The sequence below is a fragment of the Phacochoerus africanus genome, chromosome 11, assembly GCF_016906955.1.
Source record: "Phacochoerus africanus isolate WHEZ1 chromosome 11, ROS_Pafr_v1, whole genome shotgun sequence".
Classification (NCBI taxonomy): Eukaryota; Metazoa; Chordata; class Mammalia; order Artiodactyla; family Suidae; genus Phacochoerus; species Phacochoerus africanus.
Window position 1 is genome coordinate 129,822,681 of NC_062554.1, and position 21,430 is coordinate 129,844,110.

Genomic DNA, 21,430 nt, shown 5'->3' on the forward strand with positions numbered 1-21,430 from the left:
ACCGTAGGAGCCAATCCGGGAGCTTCTGGAGGGGCGGGGCGGGGGCCAGTTTGCCGGGAGGCGGAGGAGGAAGGCCACGCAGGAGGTCGAGGTTGGGCGTTCTCCTGAAAAGATGACCTGGGCAAGAGTCCTCCGGCTGGGGCCGGGCGGGCAGGAGGCAGCCCTTAGATTGGGCAACTCGGGACTGGAAACGAGGGGGTGGGAGAAACCGTGGGGAGACAAAGAAGCAGACGCCTGCCTCTCCACCTGGAGGGGCTCCGGTAGGGCCAGGTCGAACAATAGCAGAGGGTAAATTTGGCCTGTTGACCCAGTACAGCTGCCTATCAACATTGTACCCTGCCTTTGGAGCAGACAGGACGTCGTTTCAAAAACTCGTGCCATCTCTGCAGAGGAAAAACACCAGAAAGGCGTGCTGATCCAAATAAAAAGATGTAAATCATCAGAAATCTGCCCTCGTGAAGTTGCAATCTCCCCACCCTCACCCCGCTGACTGAAGCCAGTGAGACAGGTTGTGCCAGCGCAGGCCCTGTTGCTCAACCGTCTCCCTTGGAGCCACACTTGTAGATAGTATTTACTGGAGACGTATTCAGTGGGTTCCAGGCACGGAACTTGCTTTGAAACGTAGGTGCCAGACACTGTCTTGGACTCCGGAGAATAAAAATAGAGACGTAGACCCTGCTCTGAAGAGCACATACCCTTGTGAGTCTTCGTGGACTAGAGAAAAAGCCAGCCCTGCTACTTCTTGGGAAACTAAATTTAAAGAAAAAAAAAAAAAGAAGAAGACTCCAAATATTCACGATTGAAGTGAAATTGAAACTAAGAATATCTCAGTGGATTTAATCTTTAAAAGTGCTTCTATCTAGAATCCTAAAACCAGGTACCCCCCTTTTTTTTAAATTGCCTCTTAACGTAATTATTTTGGTAGTGTATAAAAATATATCACATACAGTAGAGATGAAATGCTACATAATCCTAAACCTTAAGGAACATGTGCATTTTAATGTCCTCCTTGATCATCCTATATAAATTGTACATCCCACCTCCAATCCCCTTCCCTGCTTTATTTTTCCTCTGAATGCTTAGCACTCTCTAAAGTGTCCTAGTGTTACTTATTTTCTCCTTCCCCACTAAAATGGTAAGTTCCATGAAGACAGGGCTGAATGTTTTGTTGCTTTGCTGCTGTTGCTCTGAGAAACTGAAACAGTACCTAGCAGTAGGTGTTCAATAAATATTTACTGAATGATGCAATTAACAAGCATTGAATATTTTAAATAATTACCTGGGATTTGTAGTTAAGTTTATTTTATGGATGTCTGAAAAATGAACAAATTGCATTTCTTAGTATTCAGCACAACTTACTATTCAATATTCTGAGGCATTTTTACTTTATTTTTATTTTTTTATAATAGAACATTATTTATTTATTTATTTAGTCTTTTTTGCCTTTTCTAGGGCTGCTCCCGTGGCATATGGAGGTTCCCAGGCTAGGGGTCTAATTGGAGCTGTAGCCACCAGCCTACGCCACAGCCACGGCAACGTAGGATCCGAGCTGCGTCTGCGACCTACATTACACCCACTGAGCAAGGCCAGGGATCAAACCTGCAACCTCATGGTTCCTGGTCGGATTCGTTAACCACTGCTCCACAATGGGAACTCCCTGAGGCAATTTTTAAATACTTTCATGTAACATGAAATCTTCTACAAAAAAGGAAAAAAAAAAAAGCTGTTTAGAAAGGGTATCCAATGGGTAGAATTTTATTTTAGTTTTTTTTTTTTAGGTATAACTGACCCACAACACTGTTAGTTCTAAGTGCACACATGGTGATTTGGTATTTCTGTAGTACATTTCAAAATGATCACCACTAATGGGTAGCATGTTAAACGGGCCTTTCTTTATTTGCCTCAGTACTACCTCCAATCCACATGTTCACAGTAAACTTTCAGGTATGTGCAAATTTGTCACCCTCTTCCTGAAACCAATAAACTGACAAATTATATTCAGCCCCATTTTCCCATTATCCAGTGGAGATGTCTTCTGCAGATTGGAAAGATAACTTTCCTTTTTGCACATAGGCAGCTTCCTGAATGTACCTCCTGTAGGGAGGTCATTCTGATTGTTTAGGCTCCCTCTGTTCAGAGATAATTTTTCTTCTCTAGGTCCTTAGCAAGGTTTGGGGCTGGGAGTCCTCTGAATGTCCTGGATCCCAGTTAGCATCTCCTTTCCCTCTGTGCTTTGACCAGCTGGTGCCTGTCTTACTCTTGCCCACCTTGTCATTTGCCTTCCCTACACCAACAAAGCTCTGTATCTGACCCTGTTACCATCTACATGGCACATACCACCAAGAGGATCTAGGATAGTGGAGAAAAGTACCAGGTCTAGAGCCAGCCTCCCTGGGGCTGAATTCCACCTTCAGTACTCACTAGCTGTGCGATCTTGGGCAAGTTACTTAGCTTTTCTGTGATAATACCTGCCTCATGAGATTGTGATTACAGGGATTAAGTGAGTAAATAACATCTGGCACCTGGGTGCTTCGTTACAGTTATTGAGATAGTTTGCCATAGTGGTTAAAGGTCCAGGTTCCAGAGCCGAATGGCCTAGATTCAAACTCTAGCTTTTTGACTTACTAGTCGCATGACTTTGAACTAGTTACTCTGTGCCTCAGTTTCCACAGCTGGAAAATTAGGACAAAATTCTGCATGAGATTATTATAAGAAATAAATGGCTAATAAGCATAAAGTACTTAAGTGGTGCTTGACCTCTGACGTATATTAATACTCAGTAAAATGTTATCCATAGCCATCATTTTAAAAAAATTATTTATTTATTTTGACAGATAAAAATATGTATTTTTTAGTTTTTAAATTTTATTTCTTTTTTTAATACGCAATGAATTTTATTACATTTCCACGTGTACAACAATCATCACAACCAAATTTTACAGCATGTCCATCCCAAACCCTCAGTGCATCCCCCTGCCAAGACCAGCTCAGCAGGATGGGGCTGAAGAGTGGGTGCTGTGAAACTTAAGGAAAAAAGTTAACATAAGACACAGAGACATTTATCTTAAGTAAAGGTGGGAACCGGGGGACTCGGGGTCTCAGGGACCAAGAGCCCCACCTTAAGAAACCACACTGCTTTTATTGTGCTCTTGAGGATGACGTCAAGTGAGAAGGGGGTTGTAGGTGCAGGATATAGGTTTTTTTAAGTTATTTTAAAAGTCACATAGCCGGTTGCTGATTAAGCATTTATTCTGACCTTTAGGCATTTAACAATCATTAGCATTTGAGGAAGCATGGCATCAGCTGTCTATGCATAGCATCTAGAGAATCACCATTGTGCTTCTGCAGCAACCAGGCGTGCCTAGGTTTGCACCTTGGTTCTCCTTGCTAATGCATATCCTGCTAACAACCTCTCATAAACCTCTCAGGGCCATGAGGCTCCTCTTCCTTTTATTCTTAAGAGGACATATCATGCTGTGCCCATCTGCACAGGGCCGGTGTGCCTACACCAACATATTAGGTCTCTGTGCTTAAGTCATTCACCAGCACTGTGACTGTTTTCCAAGCAGGAAGATGGGGTAAAAAGTGAAGCAGGACAAGATGGAGTTTTCAGCAAAGACGCTAAGAAAATATTGTAGAAACATGTCTCGTGACATCCCTCCACCCTGCAACCTGTCTCATTTGGAAACCATAAGTTTTGCAAAGTCTGTGAGTCAAGCATCTGTTCTGGACAGGATTCCTGAACTCCATGGAAAAGTGAGCTATGTGAGATATAAGCTCTCTTCTGATTTTAAGTTTCTTTGATTTACAAAAATAAAATATTTTCAATGAAAGGATTTGACAAAATATGTATGCCTATTTCAACAAAGTTCCATAAAGAGGAGTTCCCATTGTAGCGTAGCAAAAACGAATCTAATAACCATGAGGTTGTGGGTTCGATCCCTGGCCTTGATCAGTGGGTTAAGGATGCGGCATTGCCATGGGCTGTAGTGTAGGTCGCAGATGCAGCTCAGATCCCGCATTGCTGTGACTGTGGTGTAGACTGGCAGCTGTAGCTCTGATTAGACCCCAGTCTGGGAACCTCCATATGCCACGGGTACAGCCCTAAAGAGCAAAAAAAAAAAGTTCCATAAAGTAACAAATGTAGTCCAGAAAGGGGAAAGCTCAGCAGTATCTCTTTGTAGAATCATTCTAATCTCTTAACCTTGCCTCCTCTCTCTTGAGGCTTCAGTGGTAGATACTTATTAACCAGTTTAAGCATGAATCATATTTTATATCATATGTTTGGATAAATAACATAACATGAACCTTAGGAGTTCCTGCTGTGGCACGGTGGGTTGAGAATCTGACTCTAGCAGCTTGGGTCACTGTGGAGGCAGGGGTCAAACCCCTGGCCTGGTGCAGTGGGTTAAAGGATCTGGCATTGCTGCAGCTGAGGGGTATGTCACAGCTGCAGCTCTGATTCAGTTCCTGGCCCAGGAACCTTCATATGCCATGAGTGTGGCCATAAAAAAAAATGAACCTTAATCTCTGCTAGAGAGGACAGTACTGAGGGCATCACTTGGCTGGGAGTCAAGATGAGATTGAGCTACATTATGGATGTGGAATGCCAAGTCTGAGACAGATTTGAGTACACACTTCAGTGATAGGAGCTCTTAATGACGCCCAGAGCCAAAGTCCAAGACCCTATTAAGAGTGATGTGGCTGTTCCTGAGCAAAGGTTTCCTGACATCTAAGAGGATAAGGTATAAACCAGAACAAGGCCACTAGATGTAAAATCCATATTTCATGGGGAGGGGGGTAGATTTTAGCAGCTTATTTTCGGGTGGCATCACTATCAACATGTCTGTTCACCTGAGCAGCCAAGACCATGCTGTTCCACTCTGTGAGAAGGTTAAGCTGGGATACAGGGGTGGAGGTGCTGGAAATCATTGATGTGATTTGTTATTACATTCCTAGAAAAAGAATCCTAGGATTTTCCCTTCTGTGTATTTTTGTCTTGCTTTCTCTTGTTTCATGATGTCAGTTGTATCCAACAGTCCAATGAAATGAAACTAATGGGGTGGGAGCAGTTTATTTTGCCATTTTTCTAGACCTCTGAGTTGCAAGTTAAATCTATAGCTGGCCACTTGACACTCGTTTAAACGCCTGTGAGGTTCACAATTTTCCCAGCTCTGTGAGCATCGATGGCTTCAAATTTACCATGCTTCAACATCAGTTAGAAACTGGGCAATGACTTTGGAGCAAGGTCTAGTCAGAACTTGGCATTTGGGTCCCTTGGTCCCTTTTGGCATTGTTGATGCTCTTGAGAGCATTAGCCAGGACGTTCATGCAAAACATTGTATGAAAAGATGATGGGAACCAGGTGTACATTTTTGTGTAGATGTGCTAGGGATTTAATTCTGTAGCAGGAAGAGCTTCCTGCCCTAACACATCTCGAAGGATTTGCTAAATCAGGTCCTGCCTTTCCTATCTGACTTAAAATTTGTCTATTGAGTGATTTAAGTATAACCAATGTCAACTCACATTAAATTGTCCATATTATATCTTGTCTCTATTCCCTTCAGCCTGAATGAACTTATCACTTAGCTAGTTGGCATGTTGATTTTAAAGATGTTGAGATTCAGAAAGACACATTTAAAGAAGAGGAAGCAAGATAACATGAGATTTCCATCCACACATTTACCCCTGGCTGCTCCTCTATTCTCAGTCATGATCATTTGAGCTTATTTTGTTTGTTTTTTAATGTTGAGATAGGATTTTGTGCTCAGGAAAACAAAATATTACAGAACGTTACATGTGTTTAAACCAATACTTAAATTGCTAATTTCAAATCTTTAATTTTAGGAGTTCCCATTGTGGTGCAGCAGAAACGAATCCGACTAGGAACCATGAGGTTTCGGGTTCGATCCCTGGCCTCGCTCAGTGGGTTAAGGATCCAGCGTGGCCGTGAGCTGTGATGTAGGTCGCAGACGTGGCTCGGATCTGGTATTGCTGTGGCTCTGGCATAGGCTGGCAGCAACAGCACCGATTAGATCCCTAGCCTGGGAACCCTCATATGATGAGGGCGCGGCCCTCAAAAGACAAAAGAAAAAAAAAAAGAAAAAAAATATTTTATTTTAGACAGTGCTTAAGCTTAATATATTCATTTTGTTATTATTATTTCTCTCTTTCCTTTTTTATGGCCATACCTGCATCATATGGAAGTTCCCAGGCTAAGGGTCAAATTAGAGCTGCACAGCCACAGCCACGCCAGATCCAAGCCACATCTGTGACCTAAGCCACAGCCACATCTGAGATCAAACCCATATTCTACACCTCAGCCACAGCAACAGCAGATCTGAGACCTTTCGGTGACCTACTCTGCAGCTTGCAGCAAATCGAGATCCTTAACCCGCTGAGCAAGGCCAGGGATTGAACCCACATCCTCAGACACTATGTCGGGTCCTTAACCTGCTGAGTAATAACAGGAACTCCCCCATTTTGTTATTTTGTTACCTTAATTTTTTTTTTTTTTTTGGCTGCGCCCGTGGTATATGGAAATCCCCAGGCCGGGGATTGAAACTCTGGCTAGAGCAGCAACCAAAGCCACTTCAGTGACAAGGCCAGATCATTAACTTGCTGTGCCATAAGAGAACTCCCATAAATCTTTTTATTTAAAAAATATAGGGAGTTCCTGTTGCAGTATAGCAGAAACAAATCCAACTAGTTTCCATGAGGATGTGGGTTCAATTCCTGGCCTCACTCAATGGCTTAGGGATCCGGCTGTGAGCAGCAGTGTAGGTCAAAGAGGCAGCTCAGATCCTGCCTTGCTGTGGCTGTGGCATAGCCAGCAGCTACAGTTCCTATTCAACCCCTAGCTTGGGAACTTACATATGCCACCAGTGTGGCCCTAAAAAACAAAAAATATATATATTTAATATTGTTACTCAATTAATATTCAATTAATTTACAAATCTCACATACTTCAGATAACTCTAAACATTTTAATACTATTTAACTTTAAGTACATCTATTCCCTTAGCCATTCTGAAATATAATATCTGATTTCCTCAAGGTCTCCAGACACCTAACAAGGCTGCATTATAAGCAGTGATGGGCTGAAGCCTGAATACATAGCTTGGGAGAGCTGACCAGGTGTACCTCTTCCAGATTCAGCATCAGGGACATCACATCAGTAGTTTGAAATTGGCCATAATGGGAGTATTTACACAATAAAGCTGGCAAATGCAAAACATGGAAGCAACCTGAATATCCAACAACAGATGAATGGATTAAGATGTGGTACATATATACAACAGAATACTACTCAGACATAAAAGAGAATGATGCCATTTGCAGCAATATGGATGCAACTAGAGATTCTTTTTGTTTTGTTTTGTTTTGTTTTGTTTTGTTTGCTATTTTAGGGCTGTACCTGCACCATATGGAGGCTCCCAGGCTAGGGGTCCAATCAGAGCTGTAGCCTCTGGCCTATACCACAGCCACAGTCATGCGGGATCCCAGCTGTGTCTGCAACCTACACCACAGCTCACCGCAACCCCGGATCCTTAACCCACTGAGCGAGGCCAGGTATCAAACCCGCTAGTCGGATTTGCTAACCACTGACCCACGAGGGGAACTCATCAAACTTTTCTATTAAAACAAATTTTCTTTTTTTTTCTTTTCTTTTCTTTTTTTTGGTCTCTTTTCCTTTTCTAGGGCCACTTCCCATGGCATATGGAGGTTCTCAGGCTAGGGGTCTAACCGGAGCTGTTGCTGCCAGCTCACGGCAACGCCGGATCCTTAACCCACTGAGCAAGGCCAGGGATCAAACCCACAACCTCATGGTTCCTAGTCGGATTTGTTTCTGCTGCACCATAAGGGGAACTCCCTGGATTGCAATTTCTGATTCCCGGAATCATTTCCCTCGAAGACACAAATTCTAAACTTCCTGAAAAGATTTCTCAGTTACAAAAGGTTCAAAACTTTTCTCTATCACTCCCTCCTTCTTTTCAAGTCTGTCTTCCACTCCAGGATGTCTCCTTTTTTCTTTCCCCCTTAACTTGCTAAACTCCCTTTTTATCCCCAAGACCTGAGACCCCCCCCTTGATCCTCCACCCCCAACCTCTTCCATTTGACCAGTTAAAACTCATCCATTTAAATAGAAACCCAAAAATGAATGTAATTTACACATTTTTGGACTAAGGCAGAATTGCCAGCTGTAGCCAAAAAAAATTTCCCAAGGTTACTGAGGACGTCACTGTTTTGCAGAGGAATTTAACACTGTCATTAAAATCTATGAGTCTGGGTTTCCTGATCTTTTATCAGTTAGTCCACAAGCTCTTGGGAGAAGGTCAGGCACAACTCTGGAAGGCTAAAGCTGGCTGGAATCATCCTTTAGAGGTTCTTCAATGGACCATGCCAGGTGACAGATGTTATGTGGTGTCTCTTACATGGAGAGCAAGTTCAAAACAGAAGACATGAAATCAGCCATATCATCAAGATTCCATCCAAGCTCCAGACACGATTTCAGCTGACCAAACAAATAGGAAACAGACTCCAACATGGATGAAGGCTCTAGGACCAAGATAATTTAAGGAGCTGTTAAGCCTCAAAATAAAGCCAAAAGGACTGTTAAAATTGACACTTAATAACCTAAATCCTCTTTCCCTGTTTCCCAAGCCCTCTTCCCCTTTCTCCTTGAGAAGACATGACCTATCACACGAAACCCTAACCATAAAAAAGCCCTTGCCCCTAGAGCGGGGAGCCTGAGTTCTCTCTGCTCAGTGCTCATGGCTACTCTATTGGTCTTTAAACCTGCTTGTGATCTCACTGCACCAGACTCTGTTTCTCTCCACTCCGCCGTCCTAACAACAGACAGCTCTAAAGCCCAAGACATAGCAAAAACTGTATATGAAGCCAGCCATTGCTCACACCTTCCCCAAACCCATTCATTGATTGGAACAAATCCAGGCACACACTCAAGGACTGATGAACTTGTGCGTGACCGTTACAACAGACTTGGAATGGTTCTAAAGGAAAATCCTGGACTCTCCATAGAAGCAGAGTCCACTAAGGGAGTCTTTAATTCCATGTTCACAAGTGGCTGAGAAGAAAACCTCACAATTCTAGTAAAGCGAGCCCAGTTTAAATGGGAAGCCATGGCAGCTCCTGATTTGGTTAATCTAGCAAACCAACTGGCCTGGACCATTTGAAATTCAAATAAGCGAAAGGCCACTAAAATAATAAATTTACTGTTTCGACAGCTATCAGACTCCTCCCAGAGGCTTCAACAAACTAAATCAAAGCCTTCAAACTCTAAAAATGTCTGTCATTTGTGTAAGAAGCCCGGTCATTGGAAAAAGACTTGCCTTAAACTGAAAGATGTTAAACAATGCTCCCATGTTCAGCCTTCAGCTCCTCTCAGGGACTGAGCCTGCTCGGGACAAACAAGGGTTTTTTCCAGTCCTTCCCCTTAATCATCAGGGTAAAAATTCCCTTATCATTGGAAATGAGCTCCTTACTGTCTTAACTGACACGAGAGCCACACTTTGCTCAACGCCTCCAACCTCAAACAAATCCGTCCTCAGAGCACGGAGATACTCAAATGTTGAGAGTATCTAGCAAACCTACGATTTATAAGTCTCTTCCCTTTTCTTTCCAGCTGGGCCCCCTCCAGGTCAATCATTCCTTCCTACTGGTCAGTCCTGCTCCTGCCAACTTCCTAGAATGAGACTTTTAAGAGAAATATCATGTTGTCTTCTCTTTTTCTCAAAAGTGGGAGATTCAACCCCCCTCAACAACTCATGGGATTCCAAACTCCTCAACTCTATTAGCAGTTTTTGCCCTTAGGGTAAACTTACAAGATAACATACACTTAAAACTCCTCAACGAAGTCCCTGAGAAATTCTGGGCAGACTACATGCAACATTCATTCAGCTCCCCCAAGTGGAACTCAAATCGATCCTGGTAAACCTCTCCTAAGCAATAAACAATCACCTTTATTTATTTTATTTATTTTGCTTTTTAGGGCCGCACCTGAAGCATATGGAGGTTCCCAGGCTAGGGGTCTAATCGGAGCTACAGCTGCCGGCCTACACCACAGCCACAGCAACGCAAGTTCTGAGCCGCGTCTGCGACCTACACCACAGCTCACAGCAACGCCGGATCCTTAACCCATTGAGCGAGGCCAGGGATCGAACCCACAACCTCGTGGTTCCTGGTCAGATTCATTTCTGCTGTGCCACGACGGGAACTCTAAACAATAACCTTTAAATCCTGAGGACTTAGGAGGAATTAAACCAATTGCAGAGGAATATAAGTAATGTAATACAGTCCCTGTATTACATCCATTCTCCCTATTGAGGAACCAAGAGGATGGAGATTTGTCCAAGGTTGGAGGGCTATTTAGAATGTTGTTATCCCTTATCATCTGGTCATCCTTGACTCTTATACCCTTTTAATAGAAATACCTATAGAGGGTAAATTTTTCACAATAGACCTCTGTAGTACCTTTTCCAGCATCCTCCTAGATCCTGAAAGTCAATTTTTATTTGCATTCATGTGGGTAGGACAATACATCTGGCTATACTGAAAGTCCTTCCTATTTTTTACAGATGATAAAAGCAGATTTAGCAGATGCCATTTTTTTTGGGGGGGGGGGTGCCTTTGGCCTGCAGAAGTTCCTGGGCCAGGGGTCAAATCCCTGCCACAGCAGTGACAACGCCAGATCCTTAATCTGCTAGGCCACCAGGGAACTCCAAGCAGATGTCATTTTTTTTCCACCAGGGTTTATCTACCTGAGAAATAAAATATTGCCTGCTATATCAGTAAACAAAAGATATCACAGTCATTAGTGATTGCTGCCACCTCCAAGGGTAAGCCCAGTGAGCCCTGAGGGAACTCAGGAAGGAAACAAAGCATACCTGTCATCTAGCAGCCATCAGACTGCAGCCACTTCCAACAGACAGACAATGAGCCCTGAGGAAATTCAGGATGTGAAACACAGAATACAGACCCCAGATAGCTGAGGTGCATATCAAAGGAATGATTTCAGTGACCCCAGACCCTGCAGCGCCCCATTCAAAGAAAAGCACTTAATTCCTTGAGATGTCTAGTTTTCTGTTATTAGCAGTAATATTTTGTTCCTACTACTGCTCATGAAGGGAAGGTTCTTATCTTTTCGCAGAAGGAATTCAGAAATGAGATGGAAATTGAGAAAGAAAAGTGAGGATTTATTTAAGTGAGAAATATAAAGATAGGTGGGCAGAGAGGTGAGCAGATGCCCTGTGTTTCTCTGGCATGCCGGTTATAAGGGGCATCCAATGGCATGGGTGGCCTTGCTCAGTGGGTTGGGCGTTGCTGTGAGCTGTGGCGTAGTACTAATGCTGACATTTAAGTTTATTGATGCTTATTTGGAAAATGGCAAAGGAAAACAATGTGCCAGGTATGCAATCACCTCCTCCTTTGAAGTAACTGAGGCAGCTCCACTGACTACTCCTACTTCAGCCCGGCACACCGAACTCCATGCTTTAACTAGAGCTTGCACCCCAGCAGAAGGAAAAACTGTGAATATCTATACGGAGCGTCACTTTGCAGCAGTTCCTGACTCTGGCAGTTTGGAAACAAAGAGGATTCTTGACTTCAGGAGGGAAACCAGATGAAGAAGGAAAGTTAGCTCTGTGAGTCATTGGAATCAATTCAACCTCCATCTGTCCTCGTCCTCATTAAGGTGCCTGAGCATCAAAATTAAATTCAGATGAAAACAAAGGGAATAAGTCATCTGATCAGGCTGTAAGAACAGCTGTCCCATGAACCACCCAACCTGAAAAGGTTAGATTGAATTTTGACTACATTTTGAAAGAGGATCTAATAAAAATGATCAAAGAAGACCAATCTAAAGCCAGTCTAAGGCACTGCATAAAGGCTCTATTGGGCTGATAATGGCTGTATTTTTAGCCCATTAACTAATTTATAGTTGTGGCCCCAAAAGAAGACCTGTCCTACCAGAGTCCATGTAAAGATGGAAATGACTCATCAGATGACCCACTGAGCAGCAGCTCAATGAAACAATACTGTTGGGGAAAATTTTTTTAAGGTCACCAAGGAGGCACAATTAGCTTGTGCTGTACATCCTTAAAAAACAAAAAACAGGGAAGGAGTTCCTGTTGTGGTGCAGCAGAAACAAATCTGACTAGTATCCATGAGGATGCAGGTTTGATCCCTAGCCTCGCTCAGTGGGTGGGGGATCTGGCACTGTTGTGGCTGTGGTGTAGGCCGGCAGCTGCAGCTCTGAGTCGACCCCTAGCCTGGGAACTTCCATATGTCTCAGGTGAGGCCCTAAAAAACACAAACAAAAACAAACAAAAAAACCCAAAAACCCAAAAACCAAAAACCAAAACCGAAAAAAAAACCAACCAGGGAAAACCATGCAAACTGCCCCTTGGACATTTTGATAGGCCTAAAGGGCCTTTTAAGATATGGCAAATGGGTTTTATTCACATTGCCTCCTTCCCAAGGCTATAAATTTATTCTTATTATGATTTGCATGTTTTCTCATTGGATTAAAGCATTCCTTTGACAGCTATTGCTTTAAGGCTTGCAAAAATTCTGTTAGAAAAGCTTTTATTCACATTGGGGCTATGCTCTCAGAACTGAATAATGATCAGGGAATCCATTTTTACTGGCATTTTTTAGAACAAGTTTGTGAGGTCTGGCCTTTTCTATAGCACTGTCACTGTCCTCATGACCCTCAGTCCTTTGGTCTGGTGGAAAGAACAGATGGATTATTAAGGCTCAAGTGGCAAAATTTATGCAGACCTTAAAATTGGCTTGGCTTAAGACATTTCCTTTGGTCCTTCTTTTTTTTGGTCTTTTCTAGGGCTAAACTCACGGAGGTCCCAGGCTAGGGGGTCCCAGGCTAGGGGAGGTCCCAGGCTAGGGGTATAATGGGAGCTATAGCTGCCAGCCTACACCAGAGCCAAAGCAACTTGGGATTTGAGCTGCATCTGCAACCTACACCACAGCTCATGGCAACACCGGATGCTTAACCCACTGAGCGAGGCCAGTATATCTATATGATCGGTGTCTTCACTTGGTTTTTCGTTGACACTGCACAGAACATTTCTCTAAAGCCCTACTCTAACATTCCAACCTCCTGGACTCTCCCTCTTTTTCCTTCACCTATGGCATGAAGCAAAGGGCTGACCAAAATTTGTAAGAAATTCAATCTCACCCATCTATGTCAAGCTTTTTGTGGCACGGGGACCAGATGGTTGTCACCTGGCCCCTTAATGGGCTGTAATGGCTCCATCCACCCTTGGCTAGAACATGTCCCTAAGCTTATAAGCTGTCAATGCAAACGAAACACGAGTACCCACACTCTTGGTGGAGTCCACACTCTTCTGGGTACATCCTTGCATGTGATGACAAAGGGGGACCATGGGCTTACGAATGTGTAGACAGCCGCCGTAGTGTGACAGGACCATGCCTTTTAGGATACTGTTCTCACTGACGGAAAAATCCAGCCAAAATCTCATCGGTCTGGATGAGACTCAGTAGCCCCCTTTTTATACCCCATCTACCCTCCAATAATTATCATTGCAAAAAGGATTTGTTCCTTGGATTGGTGCTGTCCATAACTGGCCTGTGGAACCATGGCTACATTAATCAGCTCTACCATTTGAGGCTTAGTTCAACACCAGTGATCCCTGGATTCCCTAGTGAGGACTGTATTAGGCAATCAAACAGTGCTTTATTATCCCTTTGCAGAACAGGGCAGCCTCTGGGCCCTAGCTAGCAGCTCCTATTGCACCTAGATTAACACTTCTGGTAGATCTGAACTCAAAAAAAATTGGGAAAATAGCACAAAACCTCTCCAATTTTCTATCAATGTTTTCAGCTGGCTTTCTTTAGCTACAGACGCTTAGATAAGATCAGGACTTCAACTTTTAGGATTATTATTAGAATTTTGCTATGTGTGCTTATATTTAAACTTCTTATGCTATCCCTCTCTCAGATCTGCTCCAGAACTTCTATAAGCACCAAGACTGTGGCCTCTGAATGGATTGAAATGATAGTAAGGCTTATTCACTTGAACATTCAGGTAATTTGATGAAATTCCTAGGTGATGAAAGTGCCTAAGAGTTATTTCCTGAATGCCTCCTAATTGCTCAGATGTGGCCTAATTCTTATGACACTGACTCCTTGAAATAGCCGTCAGAGATTAAAAACTCCCCCAGACATGGGACCTGGCTTTCTGGGAGAAGTCCATTCCAGTGATGTGAGACCAAGCAGATCTATAAGTTGATCAGTGATACTTTCAAAGATAAATCTTGATCAAAAGGGGAAAAGATGAAATGTGAAACAAAATTGATTCACTCAAGTCAAGGGGTTTTAACATGGAGCCAGGAAGCCATTAAGGGGTGGACTTGACCCTTATCCTCCCCCAGCCAGACCATGAACTTCTGAACTGTGCCAAACCACACATATTCCAGACTCTGCAATAACTCCTGAAACTTGTCATGGTAATGGACTTTTACCTCCCTCTAGTGATAGCCTCAGATTTCAATAGTGTATAGCTAAGACTAGCTTCTCCTTCCAACTCCCATTATTGTTTGTAATGCAAACCTCCTTTTTTTTTTTTCCCCCTACTTAAAAGCCCCTGACTTTTCCTCCCCAGCAGGATAATATTTGGGTTGCTACCTGAATCTGTGTGCTCCAAACTGCAATTCTTTGATCTCACATAAACACTTTTTTCCTCGATTATTCCCTCCCATTATTTACTCTGATGGTCTGAAGAGGGTAGTGAACAAGTCCAAGAAAATAGGGGTAGGATACCTTAGAACGTAGCCTGAAACCTCTGCTGGGAGAGTAACCTTGGAGCAAGGAAAATCTGCTGGATTAAGAATTATTCAGGAGATCCCTTGTGTCGCAATGGGTTTAAGTATCCGGTGTTGTCACTGCAGGGGCTTAGGTTCGATCCCTAGCCCAGGAACTTCCACGTGCAGTGTGTGTGGGGAAAAAAAAGGATTCTAATTAGGTTTCTTTTGGTGCAAATTATCATGTCATAAAATAATGAGAGAGTGGACACAGCACATGAGAGTCTAATCTATTATACACTTAAAAGAACCCATAATGCTCATGTTGTACTTTACAGTTTTCAAGTCCTTTCATCTATTATCTTGTTTAATCATCACAATATTTAGATGAGCCCCATTTAACAGCTAGGGAAGCTGAAGTTCAAAGACAGAAATCATCCTCCAGGTTACATGTGAGAAAGGAGGATTTGTACCTGGCCCTCAGTTGCCAAGGCTGTGCCAGCTGATCAGATCTATTGTTAAGTCTTTTGCATTATCTGGGAGCTTCGCTTTTAAAAAATGAAAGAAATTCTTATCCTTAGCAACTGCCCTGCATTGGTCTTGATGGATTTTGCACCCCCATCGAATTAGAGTTGGGTGATTTAGTTGCTTTTGCTGACCTTTCATATTGTTCTTTAGGGAAGTAATTTTTCTGGCATTGCTTTCTTTAATATCCATCTACTTTCTCTTCCTTTTTTCTTTTTTCTTTTTTTTTTTTTGGTCTTTTTAGGGTTGCACCTGAGGCATATGGAGGTTCCCAGGCTAGGGGTCGAATCAGAGCTGTAGCCACTGGCCTACACCACAACCACAGCAACGCAGGAACTGAGCTGCATCTGTGACCTACACCACAGCTCACAGCAACACCAGATCCTTAACCCACTGAGAAAGGGCAGGGGTCAAACCTGCATTCTCATGGTTCCTAGTCGGATCCGTTTCCACTATGCCACGACGGGAACTCCTCTATCTACTTTCTTTTTACCACTAATTTTTGTAAAGAGAGAAAGAAATTATGACTTACGTATTTCTGAAGATTTTTTTTTTAAGCTGGAGACTTCCTCTTCTGAGAAAAAATACATATATAGATAAAATAATTACCCAAGTAAAATATGCTTTTAATAAAATTAATAAAAAGTTACAATTGGGAGTTCCCTTCATGGCTCAGTGGTTAACAAACCTAACTGGGATCCATGAGGATACAGGTTTGATCCCTGGCCTCACTCAGTTAAGGATCCGGCATTGCCATGAGCTGTGGTGTAGATTGAAAACACGGCTAGGATTCCATGTTGCTGTGGCTATGGTGTAGGCTGGCAGCTTTGGCTCTGATTTGACCCCTAGTCCGGGAACTTCCGTATGACTCAGGTGTGGCCCTAAAAAGCAAAAAGAAAAAAAAAAAGTTACAATTTATGAAGTACCTACCACAAACCCTCAGACTATAAATAGCTCCATGGGGGTAGGTACTCATTTGCCCCCAGTACCCAGAACAGCACCAGACACAGAGTAGGCACTCAAGAAATATAAGCGCATCTAATAAATTGATGCCAGGAGCAATGCAAAGAGATTTATGCACATACCTCATTTAATTCAGCTAAAAAGCAAAATTCAGCTCAGTAAATTTGAAGGTCTAATTGGCTTTATTAGGCAATTTAGGAACTGGGCAGCATCCAACCTAGCAACAAAGGGCACCCTGGGGGTTGTACAAAATGGAAAGCTTTTCTAGGAAGAAGGATGGGGAAAAGGAGCTTTCAGCAAAAGAAAATAAAATGTTTTTAGGCCAGGATGTGTTTTTTTTGGGGGGGTGCTGGGGGAGAGAAAGGCAAAGGTTTCATCACGCAGATGGCCTCTTCTTCCTCTGGAGGATGAAGATGCTGACCTGAAAATTCCAGACTGGCTGATTAAGACTGCATTTCTGGTAAAGGTGAAAACTGCAATTAAGTCAGGTATTATATCTAGGTTTGGCATCATGGCCTTTAGCATAAATGATGCCATTTGGGGGCTACGGCTTTTCTCTTTAAGAATTCCAGCTCCCGTCCTCCTCCTATCACATACACACAAACACACAACTTAGTGACATAAGTATCTTTTCTTCATTTTACAGATGAAGAAACTGATATTAAGGCAGACTGAGTAATTTATTCAAGGACACATGGCTGATAATTAAATGACCTCTCTGACTCCACAACTTCTCTTAACCAGGATTCTATGAATAGAACAGAGTTGGAATGGTACAGCTCAAAATATTCCATCCCCAGGGTAACATCTCAGTGCGCTGATCCTCACCAGTTGGCTTGAAATAGGCTTTGGGTTCCTGTGTGTTAAAGGTAATTTATAATAGTATACCTGTAGAAACAGTAATATGCTTCCTATGTATATTCATTTGATTCTTATATTTTGGTAGTTATAAACCACCAAACACTGAATTAGCAAATATTGAGCCACTGCTCTTAGGGAAAATACAGTGTTAGGTTCTTGAGAGCATCTAGTCATAGTATTCCTGTCACCCAATAAATATATGTTTGTTTTATGTATGTTTCAGTTTAAAGACAAATATTTAACATACATTGTTGATTTAATAACGTTGAACTCACAGCCAACAGCACTATAACTCATGTCTGAACAAGGCTTATCAAACACATGTATGGCATGTCACAGCCTTCTTGCTGCTTAGAAACACATCTGCAGGTCGAGGAGACTCAGATTTTGGGGATGACTGTGAAAGTGCCACAGTACTGATTGGATAACAAATGAATTTTAGTGAGTAGGTGAATTTGCAAATACAGAATCCGTAAGTAATGAGGATCTCCTGTCTATACATGCTTAATATTTCAAAGCCCTTTAAAAAGCTGTAGACTAGGCACATTACTTGTCTCCATTTAAGAGATCGTAAAACTGAGTGATTAATCATAGAAATTGACTTGTTCCTGAGTGTCACATACAGCAAGTTTCACAGGCATGTGACTTCTATACTCACACAGAGGCACCCTCCCCACCCCTGAAAGGTGCTCTGCTGTCACCACCTTGAAATTCTCTATGATTTTTCAACAAGGGACCCTGCCTTTTCATTTTTCACTGGGCACACACATTACGCAGGCAATCCTGATCACACAGCAAGTAAATAAATTAATGAATAAAAATACTGTGTATTTATTAAAACAGACAAATATTTTTTCCTTAAAATTTTTTTTGGGTCTTTTTGTCTTTTTAGGGGCACACCCGAGGCATATGGAGGTTTCCAGGCTTGGGATCAAATTGGAGCTGTAGCCAGCGGCCTACACCACAGCCACAGCAACTTGGGATTTGAGCCGCGTCTGCGACCTATACCACAGTTCATGGTAACACTGGATCTTTAACGCACCGAGCGAGGCCAGGGATTGAACCCACATCCTCATGGATGCTAGTCGGGTTTGCTAACCGCTGAGCCATGACGGGAGCTCCTAAACATTTTTTTTTGATTAAAGTATAGTTGATTTACAATCTTCCGTCAATTCCTGCTGTACAGCACAGTGACCCAGTCATACATATATATACATTCTTTTTCTCATATTATCCTCCATCATGTTCTATGACAAATGACTGGATATAGTTCCCTGTGCTATACAGCAGGACCTCATTGCTTAAGTCTTTTTCTTTTTACAGTGCCTAAATAATATATTAAAGTTATCATTTATCGAGGTTTGGTTGTATTGAGGGTTTTTTTTTTTTTTTTTTTTTTTGCCATACCTGCAGCACGTGGAAATTTCCAGGCCAGGGATTGAACCTGCACCATAACAATAACTCAGACTGCTGCAGTGACAATGCTGGATCCTTAACCTGCTGCACCGCAAGGAAACTCAAAGTTCTTGATAATGTATTAGCTCATTTAATCCTTATGACCCCCTATGATTTGGATACTATTTCCGTTAAACACACAAGGGAACTGAGGCCCAGAGAAGGTAACTTAACCAAGGTCATACTGTTAACACAGCTTGAACAGGAATAAAATCTTTTTTTTTTTTTTGTCTTTTTGCCATTTCTTGGGCTGCTCCCGCAGCATATGTAGTTTCCCAGGCTAGGGGTCGAATCGGAGCTGTAGCCACTGGCCTACGCCAGAGCCACAGCAACGTGGCATCCGAGCCGCGTCTGTGACCTACATCACAGCTCACGGCAACGCGGGATCGTTAACCCACTGAGCAAGGTCAGGGATCGAACCCGCAACCTCATGGTTTCTAGTCGGGTTCGTTAACCACTGTACCACGACGGGAACTCCCGGAATCAAATCTTTTTGACTTCAAATTCCATGCTCTTACCATTAGACTCGGCTTGTGTCTAATTTTAGTTGGCTCCAGTTTTTAGGTGATCTGCAATGAGAGTCTGAATCCTGTGATCTTAGTGAATTTGTGACTAAGACATCTATGTTGCATTTGTGGTAAATCTATATAATGGGCTCTTAACAAAATATAAATTAGTTCAAAAGTACATAAGGGACAATTACCTTTTTTTCTTTTTCCTTTTCTTTAGTCACATCCCCATTTGTTTTTCATTTGTCCACCCCCTGGAGAGGATAAACAGCAAAAGTATTAAAGGAGCTAGAGTTCTAGAAGTTTAATTTCCAACAAATTATTATCTCTAGTAAAAGTACGTTGAAAATAATGACAAAAATGAGGTCTTGGAACAATCTGTAGATTTAGCTCATCCATATTTTCTTGTTTTCACTACATGGATAATTAATTGGTGATTGGAATAGAGTTAGAAAGATTGAGGCCAATTTAATTACTGTTGAGTATGTAAAATATTTTATCCTCTTTCAATTTAAACTTGTTAGATCCAGTGTTTTCCTTTTTTATTTCTGTAATTGACATCTTGCCTAAGGAATTGTTTATTTGAAAACCAAGGGATCATTTCCTGGTGTTGTACATCTTTTATATTTGTGACCAAACATTATTGGATTTATACCTTTAAGAAAGACAATTGCTTTTTATTGAGCTCCTACATTATACTGAGCTCAAACTCCAAAAGTTATTGTAAAAGATATGATGCCTAAGATCAAGAATTTTCCAAAGGAGGTAAGAAAGAGAAAGATAAGACAGAAAGGCTGTACCTGCCAGAGACAGCAAAATTAAATTGCAGTTTGGTAAAAATTAGTTTACCTTAAGAAAAGAGTTTACTTTATGCTCTTAAACTTAAGAAAAGAGTTTACTTTATGCTCTTAAACTTAAGAAAAGAGTTTACTTTATGCTCTTAAGAAAAGAGTTTACTTTATGCTCTTAAACTCCAGAAATAAAATAAGAGAGTTAGATCCTTTCTGAAATATTGAATTAGAGAAAAATAGCTTTGCTTGTTTCTCCTTGTCCTAAAATTTTGAGAGCTTAGCCCTCAGGTGGGAGCCAATCCCAACCAGGTTCTTAATCTTAAAGCTGATCGATTCACTACTGAGTACAAGAATATATGTTTATTGTTGCATGTCACTGAGTTTTGCATCATCATTGTGGCAATAACTGCCTAAGACAATTCATTACAGTGGTTCAGAAAATCCAAGTCTTCCTTGTGGCTCTGGGAAGAGGGAGGATAAAAAAGTCAGGCACGCCATTCTCCCTTAAAGCACTCCTTCTGTTCAGGGCAACTCTATTCTCCAAGTAACATTTTTCTTGTAAGATTTGTTAGCCCAAAGTTCCTTTTGTGTATTTACGAACAGAAAACTGAGGACTCTGGTGGGTTTCCTAAAACAATGTACGTTTGTGTGGTTTTTGTCATTTCAAAGTGTTCAAAGTGTAAACAATCTAAAAGTCTAACAATAAAGGGATTAGTCAATTAATTATTGTAAATTCATACAATAAATTACTGTAATCAAATATTACATTTTTATTACTAATGACATATGTAATGACAAAAAATTCTCATGTTAAGTGAAAACAAATCATCTGATTAGTAATATACTTTTCATTCATTCAACAAGTATTTACTAACCACTTGCTATGCATTATGCAATGTGCTAGATGCTAATATTAATTTCATTTAACAGTCTTATTGTAGAGTTCCCATTGTGGTGCAGCAGAAACGAATCCGACTAGGAACCATGAGGTTTCGGGTTCGATCCCTGGCCTTGCTCAGTGGGTTAAGGATCCGGCGTGGCCGTGAGCTGTGGTGTAGGTCACATGCATGGCTCAGATCGATGTTGCTGTGGCTGTGGTGTAGGCCGGCAGCTATAGCTCTGATTCGACCCCTAGCCTGGGAAGCTCCATATGCCATGGGTGCATCCCTAAAGCAAACCAAACAAACAAAAACCCCCAGTTTTATTGTGATGTAATTGACATACAATAAAGCGCACATGTTTAAAGTAAAGATGGTCCCTGACTTATGATGGTTTGATATACAATTTTTCAACTTTATGGTGGTGCAGAAGCAATATGTATGCAGTAGAAATTGTATTTCAAATTTTGAGTTTTGACTTTTTCCCAGCCTAGTGATATATGGTACCATACTATCAGCTCCCAGTCAGCTGCGCCATCCAAAGCATAAATGACTGATAGACTGACAACCATTCTGTTTTGCACTTTCAGTGTAGTATTCAATAAATTACATGAGAAATTCAACACTTTATTATAAAGTAGGTTTTG

General features: G+C 41.8%; 1 protein-coding gene across 1 annotated transcript in view; it reads left to right on the top strand.

Annotated features, from left to right (window-relative positions):
- SPATA45 (spermatogenesis associated 45) overlaps positions 1 to 21,430 on the top strand; it is a 25,687-nt gene continuing 4,257 nt past the window's right edge. The window contains exon 1 of the mRNA XM_047754138.1: positions 1 to 877. The gene's annotated coding sequence lies outside the window, so the exon portion shown is untranslated. The remainder of the gene's footprint in view (positions 878 to 21,430) is intronic.